The sequence below is a fragment of the Mus caroli genome, chromosome 2, assembly GCF_900094665.2.
Source record: "Mus caroli chromosome 2, CAROLI_EIJ_v1.1, whole genome shotgun sequence".
Lineage (NCBI taxonomy): Eukaryota > Metazoa > Chordata > Mammalia > Rodentia > Muridae > Mus > Mus caroli.
The window spans coordinates 132,932,395-132,945,554 of NC_034571.1; the positions used below are offsets into that span (position 1 = coordinate 132,932,395).

The following is a 13,160-nucleotide window of genomic DNA, read 5'->3' on the forward strand; positions in this document are numbered from 1 at the left end:
GTGTATCAAGTGCATGTCTGGTACCCACGGGGGGTCAGAAGATGGCACCAGATCCTCTGGGATTGGAGTTACAGAGAGGGTTATGAGCTTCCATGTGGGTTTTGGGAATAGAACATGGGTCCTTCACAAAAAAAGGATGAGTCATAGTATGGCTGAGTCATCTTTCCAGTCCCAGTGCTTTTTTATTTTTATGTATTTTTAACCATTCTTCAATATCATTTGCATATAAATTATCTCCCTTGAATGTCTCTTTTTTGGGCATTTCTCTTTGATTTTTATTGATTGATTGATTTGTTTGTTTAGTGAATGTTTGATTGCATTAGAAATATAAAAATGAAATGCACTCATCCTGCATAAAAAATAGTCCATTTATGTTTAAGCTAAAGCAACATATGTTCCAAATGAGTGAAAAACTACTTTCTTGAAGTTTCCCCAAATATGTAATAAGGATGCCTAAAGAAGTGTTCTAGAATACTTTAAGGAAACTAAATGGGACTGGGTGACTACAAATGTTTCAGACATGTTGGGGATGTTCAAACCAATGTCAAGTAAGATTTTTCTTTTTTAGTTTTTAATAAATTTCAGCAAAATATACATAGTAAAATTTTTTATTCCACCCCCTTAGCAGTATACTCTGTTATGCAATCACTCCAGTATCTGTAGAACTCCTTCACTATCTTGAGCTGAAACTGCACTCAATAAATGATAGTTCTCTGTTAGCCTCTTCCCAGCTTCTCTGGTGACTACTAGTCACCTTGATCTGTGAATCAAACCACTAATGGAGTAGGTTAGCAGTTTTCTTGATCAGGAGAAGATGGAGTTTTAGCTAGTTATGTTAACTAAGTCTTACCATTTGAATGGAAGCCTATGACCCAGTTTAAAGTGGGGAACACATTTCAGCTAAGTTTGTAGTTCATAATGCAAATATGTTTGTGCATTTCAGATTTATTTGTGGGGTATATTTTATGTTGGGAACATTGTATAGTCATTCCCACAACAGCCATTGCTTAACTGGATCAATGGTTTGTTATTGTTGTTTTACATAAAAACATATTTCCCTGTTTCTGTTGCCTTCACACTTGTTTGTCTATATGAGGTGGAGGGCAGTGGCGGAATGAAAGTTCTAGTTGAATGTTAGTATACTTGAGAATGAGAATAATACCTTTCTTGAATACCAGGGGCAGTGCAAAGATAATGATTTGTGTGATAGTTTAAGGCTAATTTTTAAGTAAATATTTGTTTTTAAATAGACTAGCAGTTCTGTGTGGCTACTATATGTTAATTATAAGGAGGTTTAGGTCAGTTCATATTTTTGGTTAAATACTGACTTTTTTGTTGTTGTACAAGTTCAGTTACTTCTGTTAGTAATTCATTATTCTGTCATTTCTTGAATATTTATCAAACTAGAGTAAAGGAAACCATGAAGAACTGGTCTGATTGTTTCATTCATAATTAAAAAATAATCAAGATGTAATTCATGCATCATAACCCCATTACAAGGTGGAGATTTTAATGGTTTAGAATATTTTTAATATCATACAACCATCTTCAGTATCTAATTCCTGAACATTTTGTTAGTCTAGAGAAATCTTAGCTGTCACTTCTTTTTTGTTTCCTGTAGTCCCTCCTATCTACTAACCTACTTTCTTTCATGATAGATTTGCTACTGGGCATTTTATATAAATAACTGAACTGGTCTGTGTCGTTATGTCTGTCTTTCACATAGTACAATACTTTAAAGATTTCTCCACATTGTGGCATGTACTTTATTCTGCCTTTTTTTTTGATCAAATATTATTCCATTATTTGGATAAGTAGCTTTGTTCATTCATTCATTTATTGATTGAAATTTGTATCATTTTGTCATGAATTATTTTTCTGTGAATATTTTTGTATAAGTATTTTTATGAATATATGTTTTTGAGTCTCTTTGTTAAATATTTAGGAGTGAATCAAACAACCTTCAGTATATTTGTTGCTGTGTTCAAATACCGTGACTCAAAGTAACCTACAAAAGAAAGGCTTTGTTGTTGACTTATGGTTCTAATGGGCTAGAGTCCATAAGGGCAGGGAAGGCCTGCCCTGCTACAGGAGCAGGAAGCTGGCTACTCACGTCTCATCATGTCTTATCCACATACAGCAAGCAGAAAGAATGAACAAACAGTAAAGTAAGGCTCCAAAGCCTCAGAGCCTGACCCCAATGATGCATTTCCTCTAGCAAGGCTGCACCTCGTAAGGTTCCACAACCTTCCCAAACAGCACCACCAGCTGGGTACCAAGTGCTCAAGTCTTTGAGCCTGTGGCTGACATTTTTTATTCAACCACTGCTCTGGGTCATTCATCCATAAATTTTTTTAAGGTTTTTGAGGACCACCAAATGGTTTTCCACAGAGACCACTTTATATCCCCAGCATTTGTATATAATGGTTTCAGTCTCTTCTGAGTCTCATCTACATCTGTACATTTTCATCTTAAGAATGCTGCGACCACCCTTATGACATGGTATCACCCTAGATTTGATTTCCCTACATCTTCCCCTTTTGGTGTTTATGAGATTTTGCCAAACAAAGTTTCAAAGTGATACCTACTTACCAGAACATTAGGTCCATTAATAGTTTTAAAAAATACCATTCCTGAGTCTATTCTGAAGATTTATAAACATGTTTCATGTGTTAGTTTTATATATGAAATAATTTGGAGGCATGCTTTCAGGATTTTTTTCATAAGCACAGATTTTCTTCGAAAGTGTCATCTAAATCTTTCCATCCCTTCACATGGTGGCTCCTGCTGTTGTACAATGCTAAAATAACAACATTGTTTTCATCCATTAAAATATCATTGGATGATATCGTGAATTGGCTCATTTGCCTTAATTTTTTTTTAACAAAAAAGGCAGTGTTTTGAGTTATGCCAGATGTACACATGAGAGATTTGAGTGCACTTGTAGAATTTAAATTGAAATGCTAATGAGATTCTGACAGCCAGAAAAAACAACACAGCCTACATTTTCATCCGTTTTATTAAAGTCATTATTTAACTGGAAAAACACATTATTTAGAGCTGTTTATTTGTGTGGCATTTGTAATTCAGCTCTTAAATTTTATCCAATTAAAGTGCCTCTCATTCCATTTCACTTAATGTAGCAGACTGTATTGTGCATTCATCTTCTTCTCCGTTTCATTCAGTCGTACTGATAGTAACTCGGTTGCATGAATGCATTGGCTTTTCTCTCCAAGTGCTTACATGTATTGCTTCATGCTGAAGTGATGTTACGATGACATCTTTATTTTTCGCTTGTAGTAAATCCAATGAAATTTCATGGTAGATTATCACACAAGAGTATTTATTGTTATTTCACACTTTGGCTATATTGGTTATTGCTCTAGGATCCCGAAAATGTGAAAGTAAAAAAAAAATCAAAATGTAACAAATTTCATAAGCAATAAATAGATCTTGAAGGTGATTGAACATAAGGCTCTAAAATAGTTATTATTCCAACAAAGTTCCTCATTGCCTTAGAGCACAGGCTGCCTTTTAAAAAGACGTGCTTATTATCTATTTGCACGTTTTTCTCTCTAGTTTTCTCACAGCTCCTTTGAACAAAGCCTTTTTGTGCATGTTTGAGATTTTCCAATTAGAGTGGCCTTTGCGTTCTACTTTTTTTTCTATCTACTTCTCAGATGGGATAAGTGTATTTGAAGTGATTGAGATGTAAATTTTTATTTATGCATGTGAAACTCAGTACAATTATAGAAAGAGATAGTCCGGCAGAAATTCAGAATTTCGGGCTTGCGTGCTGCTAGCTGAGATCAAGCCTGCATTGGAATGTAGATGCTGAGGGAGGGTCTGGAAGACAATGTGCCTTCTTGAGAAGTCAACTTCCAGGGTGAGAGTGAAATATGTGAGCTCCAAATTGGACAGACGTCATCTTGAATATCAAATCCTGGTTTGAACTGTCTTATATTATTAGGTTGCTTTTGTGTGTAAACTGCCTGGTGATGCTTTTATGAAAATCTGTGGTAAAATAAACTCTCCTACTATAAAGACACTCAGTTAATAATGTATCAGAATGGAGAGTGAATTCAGTACTCCGGAGGCAAAGTCTGTACTAACTCTGGTGCTTAGGAACACTTGGCTATGGCACTGAACTTCTTTAGGTTTAGTTCCCTCTACAAATGGAGAGGTTTGGGATAGCCTACCTTTAAAACACCATTGGCTTTTTAAGATATATGATTGTAACTTTTTGATTTATCAAGGAATCCAGAACACATGGTTTTTAGCGAGATTCCGTTTAGCTTGTCTTCATATCTTAATGTTGTGTCCCTGAATACTTTTGAAGATGTAATGCTTGTGCTGACCATAGAAAGATTCAGTATACTTACAGAAGCCAGCACTTTCTTATCCCTGCTCACTTAAGATAAGTGTGTAGAATCTCCACCCTCTCCCGACTTCATCTTTAAATTTGTCACCTTGCAATGAACATCTAAGTAGAGCTGCAGAAAAATAGTGGGTTTAACTCTCACTGTCAGCCTGGCAGGCAACTCCCTCTAGTGCCTTGCATTCACTTACTGCCTCATGTTCCTATTGAAAAATTAGAAGTTATTAGTCCATAGGAAGGAGTGTCATTTCATCCTGATGTTTTTTTTTTTAACTTTTAAATATCATGAAGTTGAGAGAGATGGTTTCCATGTACATGGAGATTTGATATTCCAGGGTGGGGAGATACCCAGCAGATACCCTCTGCTCAGAGGAGAAGGGATGGGGTAGTGGGGGAGGGACCAGGGAAGGGGATGATTGGGAGGTAGGGAGGGGGCAGTGAGCAAGATGTAAAGTGAATATGTAAAATAATAATAATAATAATAATAAAAATTTTAAAGCTATAGGTGTAGGTAAGGCCAGAGATATAACCCATGAATACAACTCTGGGATGAATATATAAGAATATATAAGAAATACATGGCAATCAGTACAGTGGACCCTATCTGATAAGGACTTGTACCACTGGCAGATTGCGTATGATTGGAGACCAATGAACAGTAATATGTTACCAGTGTCTTGGTCTGCTTTGCCTTACTAAAATGGAATATCACAGACTAGAAAATTTATCAAAATATTTATTGCTATTCTGGAGACTGGGAAGTTAAAGATTGAGTGCTGAATTTGAGGAAGGCCTTTTTATTCCATCATCCATGGCAGAAGGGCAAGAGAGAATATGTAAGAGAGAATGCAAAGTCTGGGCTAATTTCAGATTTCTAACTCTCATGGCAAGCCTACTCCTATCATAACGGCACTACTACATTCATGAGGGCCTAACAAGAGGTCAATGCCACTGCACTGGAGATTAAGTTTCCAGCACATGAACTTTGGGGGACATATTTAAAATAAAGCACATGTGTGGATACAGGAAAATAGAAGATACATAGTGGGTGTGTCTTAGGATATGCAAGGAAAGTGATTAGAGCCTTAGTGTTAGTAAGTAGGATAGATTCAGGAAGAGGTATTGGTACTGACAATTCTGTAGAAAATTATAGGACAATCCCAGCTAAGCATACTGTTGCTGTATTGGCATCTTCACTTGTGATTCGTGAAGGACAAAGCTAGAGGATCTGATGTGACAGTGAGGCCCACAATAATCAGATGATGCCATCATTCTCATTCTCATGAGACATACTTGAACATTTATGAGAACTGTTTCACAACATCTCAGGTGCTAAGGACCAGCCCCAGCAATGGCTGGCTGTAAGAGTGCTTCTTTATGTATACAGAGCTCAGTAGGCAAGGATAGATTCACGTTGTTCTAAAACATAGATCATATCGTTTTATGTTAAGACATATGTTTTAACTTCCCCTTGGTTATAAGTTTAACCATCATTGATAGAACAGTGACAGAACAGTTACGTTTTACAATCATTTTCCTCATCAACCCCATAACCCAACTTTTAAGACTCTTGTGGCATAATTTGACAAAGCGTAATAGCCCTTTCTTAGGCTGGTAGCTCTTGAAGTTTCAAGGGCACTAGACAGAAAATTTCCAAGTCAGCCTGGGCAGTTTGCCATGTCCCAAACAGTGTATTATCAACTTTTACTGGTCAGAGTGTTAATTGTCATTAGGTCCAAGAAAAATCTTCAAACCAAAAACTGCTGCAGTTATTATTCAATTTCTGGCACAATACAATGTTTATATCCTTATATGATTTACTTATATGTCCAGTCTTGGTATTCTTTTATTCCTTGGTCATAGGACACCACAGCAGTCCTTCATGAGCTAACTTTTTCAAGAAAGGGAGTCTTGATTCTTTATTTTTTTTTATCATTTATCCATACTATCCTTTGTTCATCAGTATAAGGCCATGTGTAGGGAAGAGATAACTCTAGCCAACTTAACTGTGTTGCTGTATCTTTTCCTCAAGGAGCATACTGTATTCAGCCACTAATCTTATAAGCCACACAATTGCTTGAGCATATAACAACATGAGGCTTTTAATCTGATCAGCTGCCAACCCCTCTAGCTCCCCCCCATCTTGTTTACCTTTCTAAGATAACTTTGTTCTGATTTTCTTGCTCCTGTTCCTGAGTAAGTACAGGGGCAGATGTTCCAAGATATTTTGGCGTCAGAGCCTCATAAGGAGATCCCTGGTGTTTGAGTCACAACCCCCCCCCCCAGGGCATAAGGATCACTTTTAAGCAGGGCTAGGTAAGGATATTTCTGTAAAAGTGGGAGGAGTAGCATGCTCAGGACTTTCTTGAGGAAGTTTTGAAGCAGTGCTCCTGAGACATATGATTCATAGAAAATTTCCCATCAATCAAATATCCCCAAGTAGTACAAATATTAAAAGTTCCACAGACATGCATCATGGAGAGATCAAGACCAAAAATGGATGACCACATGGCAGCAACTACATCATTTGCCGCAGCTTTGCTGGGCCTTTGTCAAGCATCTGTGCTAGCTTTCTGACTTTTGAGGTACCTATTAGATATGGCTTCACCACTCAGGGATCTAGCTGCCTGTATCCAGGTGATTGCATTTATAGGGTGGTTGAAGTAGACTTGAGAAATTTCTAAATTGAACTTGGGCTGGTGCTATATAGTTTAGAATTTTTGTTTATGCAAGTAGATAAATAACCTACTCCAGGAAACTGAAGCAAAAATGTTGTCTTGGTTTATCTGATTGAAATCTTGGTAGGAAATTAATTTCTCATAAGCTTGATCCATCCATTTAATTGATGCCACTAAGGATCTAGATTTTTGATCATTCTAAAGTATCATCTTTCCTGGTATGAACCTCATCTACCCTGTAGCCTCTGGTATCTTCAGTTTGAAACATTTCAATCATATCATTCACATGACATGGTTTATCTGGTAAAAGAGGACCTGCTTTCTTGGCCATTCGACAGAAGCACTGATTTCAGTATGACCAGGCATTCCAAATCATACACAAATCATTGACAACTCACTCAGTCGCAGTGAGCCGTGACTAGACTAGTGAGCATAAGTCTGGAACCTTAGACGAAGTAATGCAAGTCAGTTATGGAAACAGTGACCCCCAAACATGGAACCCTGTAGGGCAAGAGTAGCCTGAATGAAAATCTGCTTTAGATAGTTCAATGTAAAGATGTAGTGAAGGGACCATTCACAGAGCTGTGGGTAAGACCCGGGATCTAAAACAATGTTGGTGGGTAACCTAGAGACCACTGTCAGAAAGAAGGTGCTGTCACTCCAGGATTGAGGATTCTAGGGGAGAAAGTATCCTTGCCAGAGTGAGGGTCCAAGCACTGGAGGAGAGATGCTCTAGCTATGAAGGAATGGTGCTCTACTCAGAAATGCTGCATTGAAGTGAGGAGGAAAAGGAACCCACTCTCTCTCTTACCTTCTAGTCTCCTGGCAGTTATTGTCTCAACAAAATGCTGGCAAGAAGGGAATCTATATGATACAGTCCTTAGGGATCAGCTTCCTGAGACAAAGGCAGGCATCATATGGGACTTAGTGGAGACTAGGTAGCAAAGAGCTAGGAGGGAAAACAGCAGTCTCACTCTACTAATAAGGAGGTGTGCCTGGAAGGAAGGTGGAGTTTAGAGATACAACTTTAGAGGCTAGAATGCCATTCACCCACAGAAGGTGCTAGTGAAGAAGGAATGCTGCAACTCACACAGTGCAGGAAAGGAGCTTAGTGACTACTAAAGGGATGCTGAGCTCCCTGCCAGCCCATAATTTGATTGCAGTTACTCTCTTTGGTGGAATTAGATAACTACTCAGTCTTCATGTCTCAAGTAAGAGTTTGTCTCCAGTGGGCATGTGACAGTCCCCCTTTCAGTCTGATGGACTGGAGATAAGTGTGCCTAATGTAAAGTTAGAAACTTGAGGAAGGAGCTGGCCTAGCAATAAAACTCCTGGCAGAGACTAAAGTGGCTTCAAAGTAGAACAAGGGTGGGGCCATTTAGCAATGCAAAAGAAAGCTTGGGTGCCTGGAGAGGATTGATCACAGGATAGTAACAAAAAGACATTGTTTATTACATAACCAAGCAATGTAAACATATCAACAGTCTTGAGACAATCTCATTTGCAATTATTAGATTTGTAATTTAGATGAGAGACTATTGCCAATCTAACCAGCAAATCAGCCTTTATATAATGAGAGAATAGAGTGCGTGATAATATATTTAATCTTCAATGAAGACCTGTAATGGACTCACAGCCTCCCACCCCACCCCCTGACTTGTGTATGCCTGAATCTAAATTTAATGTGTGTTCCTTTCTGAAGAATTACTTTTAGTTGGTTTGAAATGAAAAAAAAAAAACAAAAAAATAAAAAACAAAAAACCCGACTGTTAATTGGCATCAATGCATTTTCTTATTCAAATGAGTTTCATTTTGGACTAGTTTGAGAGTGTGAAGAGGAGAAACTAGTTGTAAAAAGGTATGTAAAAAGAAAGCTCTCAAGTGAGTGAAGATAGAGAAGAATATATAAGTTTCCACCAACCCCATCAGCTATCACCAACCCCCACCAGTCCTCACCAGTCCCCACCAGCCCCCATCAGCCTCCACCAACCCCCACCAGCCCTCCCCCCAGCCCCCACAGCCATCTGCCCAGGAAGCATAGCTTGCTGTCTTTGTCTTGGATTTGCTTTCATATGCGTCCACTAATTTTGGGTCAGTTGCTTATGATGTCCCTCCTTTCCCTTCCTGAGGCCAACCTCTCCTTTGTCCTTCAAGATTCTACACAATGTAGGTCCTATACCTTCCTACACTCTACTCTGATGCCCTCTCAAATTAACTGTTTCTCACAAATTAACTGTTTCTCACTGCTATTGATAGAATTTCCTATTTTGTGTCTATTACACTCAACCATTTGAAGGATTGAGTCAACAAAGGATAAGGTATATATATATATATATATATATATATATATATATATATGCCTTAAATTTATGTTTATTATAATGAAGCAGTTTCTGTGCTTTCTCCCTTTTACTTGCCATCAGATGGCTTGGTAGCATTCCTCTGGAATGTTTTAAAAATTAGTTTGAACACTTTAACTCTTGCTTGGAAACCTAAGTCCCAATAGCTTAAGTAACCTTTTCAGATAAGGTAATCATCTAAACAAAATTATAGAGATGCTACACAGTATACCCTGATTTTAAACAGTAAGAAACAAAAACAGTAGAAAATAGAAAAGTTCTATTATTGTTGTATCTAGGACCGTTTTTGAAAATTGATTTCTCAGTCATCATCTAGCAAGAGAACATTCTTGAGTGATATCATTACAAACTGCTTTGGTGCAGCTTGGTTAGTATTATGCATCACAAAAGAGGTGCAGGACACTTACATTCATAGACATGGACTGCAGTCCTGGCCTACATTGATAGTACTGCAATTTACAAGCCGATATTTGAGACCTGCTTCTGTTTTTCTAGCATACTTAAGTATGGAATGACTCAGCTCTGTAGAGAAATGCCCTGTCTTGTGACTTTTGTGCACTAGCATCACAGTTCTAAGTATTCATTCTCTTTATAAATATCATCTAAAAATCATTAAATAATAAAAACCAAAAAAGTTTCCCCAAACAGAAAAATCCCACATTCATTGAATTCATACAACAATGATCCAAGCTAATTAGTATTTTCCAAAATTATATTACTATTTACTCAAATTATTATTATTTATATTGCTGTTGTTTTGTGTGGGCATGTACACATGTGCTTGAAGATATGCATGTAGATGTGTGTCTCCATATGTGGATGACAGCTACTGATGTTGGATATTTCCTTCAATTTCTTGCCACCTAAGTTTTTGAGATGGGCTCTCATAAAACCTAGAACTGATTTGGCAGGACAAGCTCCAGAGATCTGCCTGTTTCTGATTTCCAGCACTGGGCTCATAATGTGTGTGTTTCTACAGCCAAGTCTAAGTGTGGACTGAGGGTCTGAACAATGCAGGTTCTCATACAGCCCTGACAGGCACTTTACTGGCTAAGTCATCTTGTCCCTCCATGAAAGTATTAGTTTTCTTTTTGGAGATTTATTTCAATAAATCTTTGATATGTTTTCTACTGACTAGCATTAAGATGTGCTCATTCGTTCTTAAGCTTATAAGAGCATCAGTGGGAGAGAGACTCTGGAGAATGAGACAAAGTACACTTGGTTAACCATTGGTATTGGTGAAAAGCTCAAGCACTTCTAGGTTAGTTTCCCAAAGGTATTGCAAACATTTTTTCAGGTGAATTTTTAAATTTCCCTTTCAACAACATCTTCTTAAACCAACTTGTTCTACCTCACTCAGGGGATGACTGACCTTAAAGTAAGAGACACTGGCATTCTGATACTGAGTGAAAATGTGCTTATAAAGTTAGCCATTTGAAAAGAATTCAGCTCACAGCTTTAAAATAGCTGATTATGGAGGGCTGATCCTAGATGTAAGGCAAATGAACGGGATTTCAGAAGTGAAAGATTACAAGAGAAGATAGGTTGGTAATACCCTTGATACATCACAGGACACACGTATGAGTGGTGATCCCTGGTTACAGGGCAATGTCCTGCTAACATTATAAAAGCCTTGTTAGGGATTGTGGGTGGGTGAGGTGGGGGGGGGTTAAAATGCTTGGTTTAGTTACTAGGGAGGAGACTTTAGAAGTCCAATACTAATAAATTTATAGACTCTCCCATGTTTATATACACACTATATATAAGCAAACAATGAGAAATGATGTGACGTGGATGGCGTAATTAAGAATTATTTCAAATTAGAATTGATAAACCTCTGAAGTCAGTGTTTGGTTGATGGACCAGTTATATAGATCAATACCCATTTCATTATTTCTGAGCCAGATGTTGGATTTTCTTGATCGTATCTCTGAGAACATAAAACTATGACTATAGTTATCCCTCTAAAACATCCCCAAAATATTGAAAGTAATGGACCGTTTCCAAACTATTAGTGAACTCAATTAGTATGGTCTTTGGCCATGCTTCTTGTATAATCAGTCTCCCTGATGGAGTAGTGACTTCTCTTCCTAGGTCGACAAGAGACGACACTCAGCCTCCCCCTCTCACTTCCCTTCTTCCTTCTCCTACCATCTCTCCTTTTCTCTGCTTCCTCTATCTATATCTTTTTCTCGAAGATATGGTTATTTGTAAAAATTCATGATGCCAGGCAGAAGATAGGCTCAGGGATTGAGAGTTACCTGTTGCTTCTTCAGAGGACCAGAGTTCAGTTCTAAGTGCTAGTGTTCAGGGAACCCAGTGCCCTCTTCTGGTCTCCACGGGCACTCACAAGCATGCACGCACACCGCGCGCGCACACACACACACACACACACACACACACACGATAAAATGCTTAAAAAATAATTTATGATGCCAGAATATTCTTTGTATTACCTTTGTAAATTACTTAAATGAAAAATTTTCCATGGTGATAGAAACTGCTGATATCAAATATAATTACTTATACATAGACTCTGGAAGCTAATCAAAACTCAGCTTAAATGTCTTCTTTTTTTGCTTGTGTTTACTCTTTCTGGCTTTCTTTTTCCTTTTTTATTTTTTGTCTTCCTTGTTCTTTCTCTGTTTTCTTCTCTCCTCCCTTCATTTCCTCCCTCCCTCCCTCCCTCCCTCCCTCCCTCTCTCTCTCTCTCTCTCTCTCTCTCTCTCTCTCTCTCACACACACACACACACACACACTCACACTTACTCTAGTACTTGACCCTTGATTGGTATTGAAACTTATCGTCAGGAAAAGAAAAATGTGACTTGGGAAATCAATTACCATAAATCAAATACAAAAGACCTTTGCTAAATAAAGTAGATGATTCTCTTCAGAAGCTATTGGTTCCAGCCTGCTAACAGTTGCAGAACTTACTAACACAATCATCGTGTTGTTTGTAGGTGATGGACAGGGCTTTGCACTTAGAGATTTTATTAGAAAGCTTGAATAGCAGCCAGTGGATAGCTCTGCAATAGACTTTAAGAAACTGGTACCTGCAAAATGTGTTCCAGGAAACAAAAGTTTTCAGTGAACACAGTTGCCTACTTGATAATGATTAGCTCCAGAAGACTGATAATTAGCTCTAGTCAAACCAGCTTGCAGCCTTATGCCAGACAGGTAGCTCATATTGCTGAATTGCAGCCATGTCTAGGTTTATGATACCCTATTCCTTGGCAGGGTTTTTTGCTTGTTTTCCTTGTTGTTAACTGTTTGGTATTCTTTCCTGTTCTGGTTGGCATACTGCTATGTGGAAATGTGTTCTAAACTTTTTCTATGTTCTTAATTTTTTTAACGATGACATAACTTTAGGACAAGTAATATATAGGAAAATTTGTTACTCCCTACAGCAGCTTCATAAGAATGAATACTATTATTTATCTTATTTAAATTTGAAAAACAAAAACTGAAATACAAGGTAAGTTGGTGTACTCTTAAGGTTTCAATGCCAGTTTATGGCAGATATTGAATCTGCTGTAGTTTACCATCTTTCTAGTCTACCCATTCTTTTTAGTTATTCATTTGTTATCATTTATTATATATATATATATAATAACAGAAAATATCACAAACAAGGAAGTGTCCACTCTCTTCAATGTTTAGGAGTTTTTTTCCTACCTGGAACAAATCCCCAGATTTATATTTATATAAAATACCAAATCAAAGCTGAATCAAAGGTTAAAG

The 13,160-nt window shown here is 37.6% G+C and overlaps 1 protein-coding gene across 7 annotated transcripts in view; it reads left to right on the forward strand.

The window, feature by feature from the left end:
- Nucleotides 1-13,160, forward strand: part of Macrod2 (mono-ADP ribosylhydrolase 2) — a 1,935,542-nt gene that overhangs the window by 126,722 nt on the left and 1,795,660 nt on the right. The gene's annotated exons all lie outside the window — the stretch shown is intronic.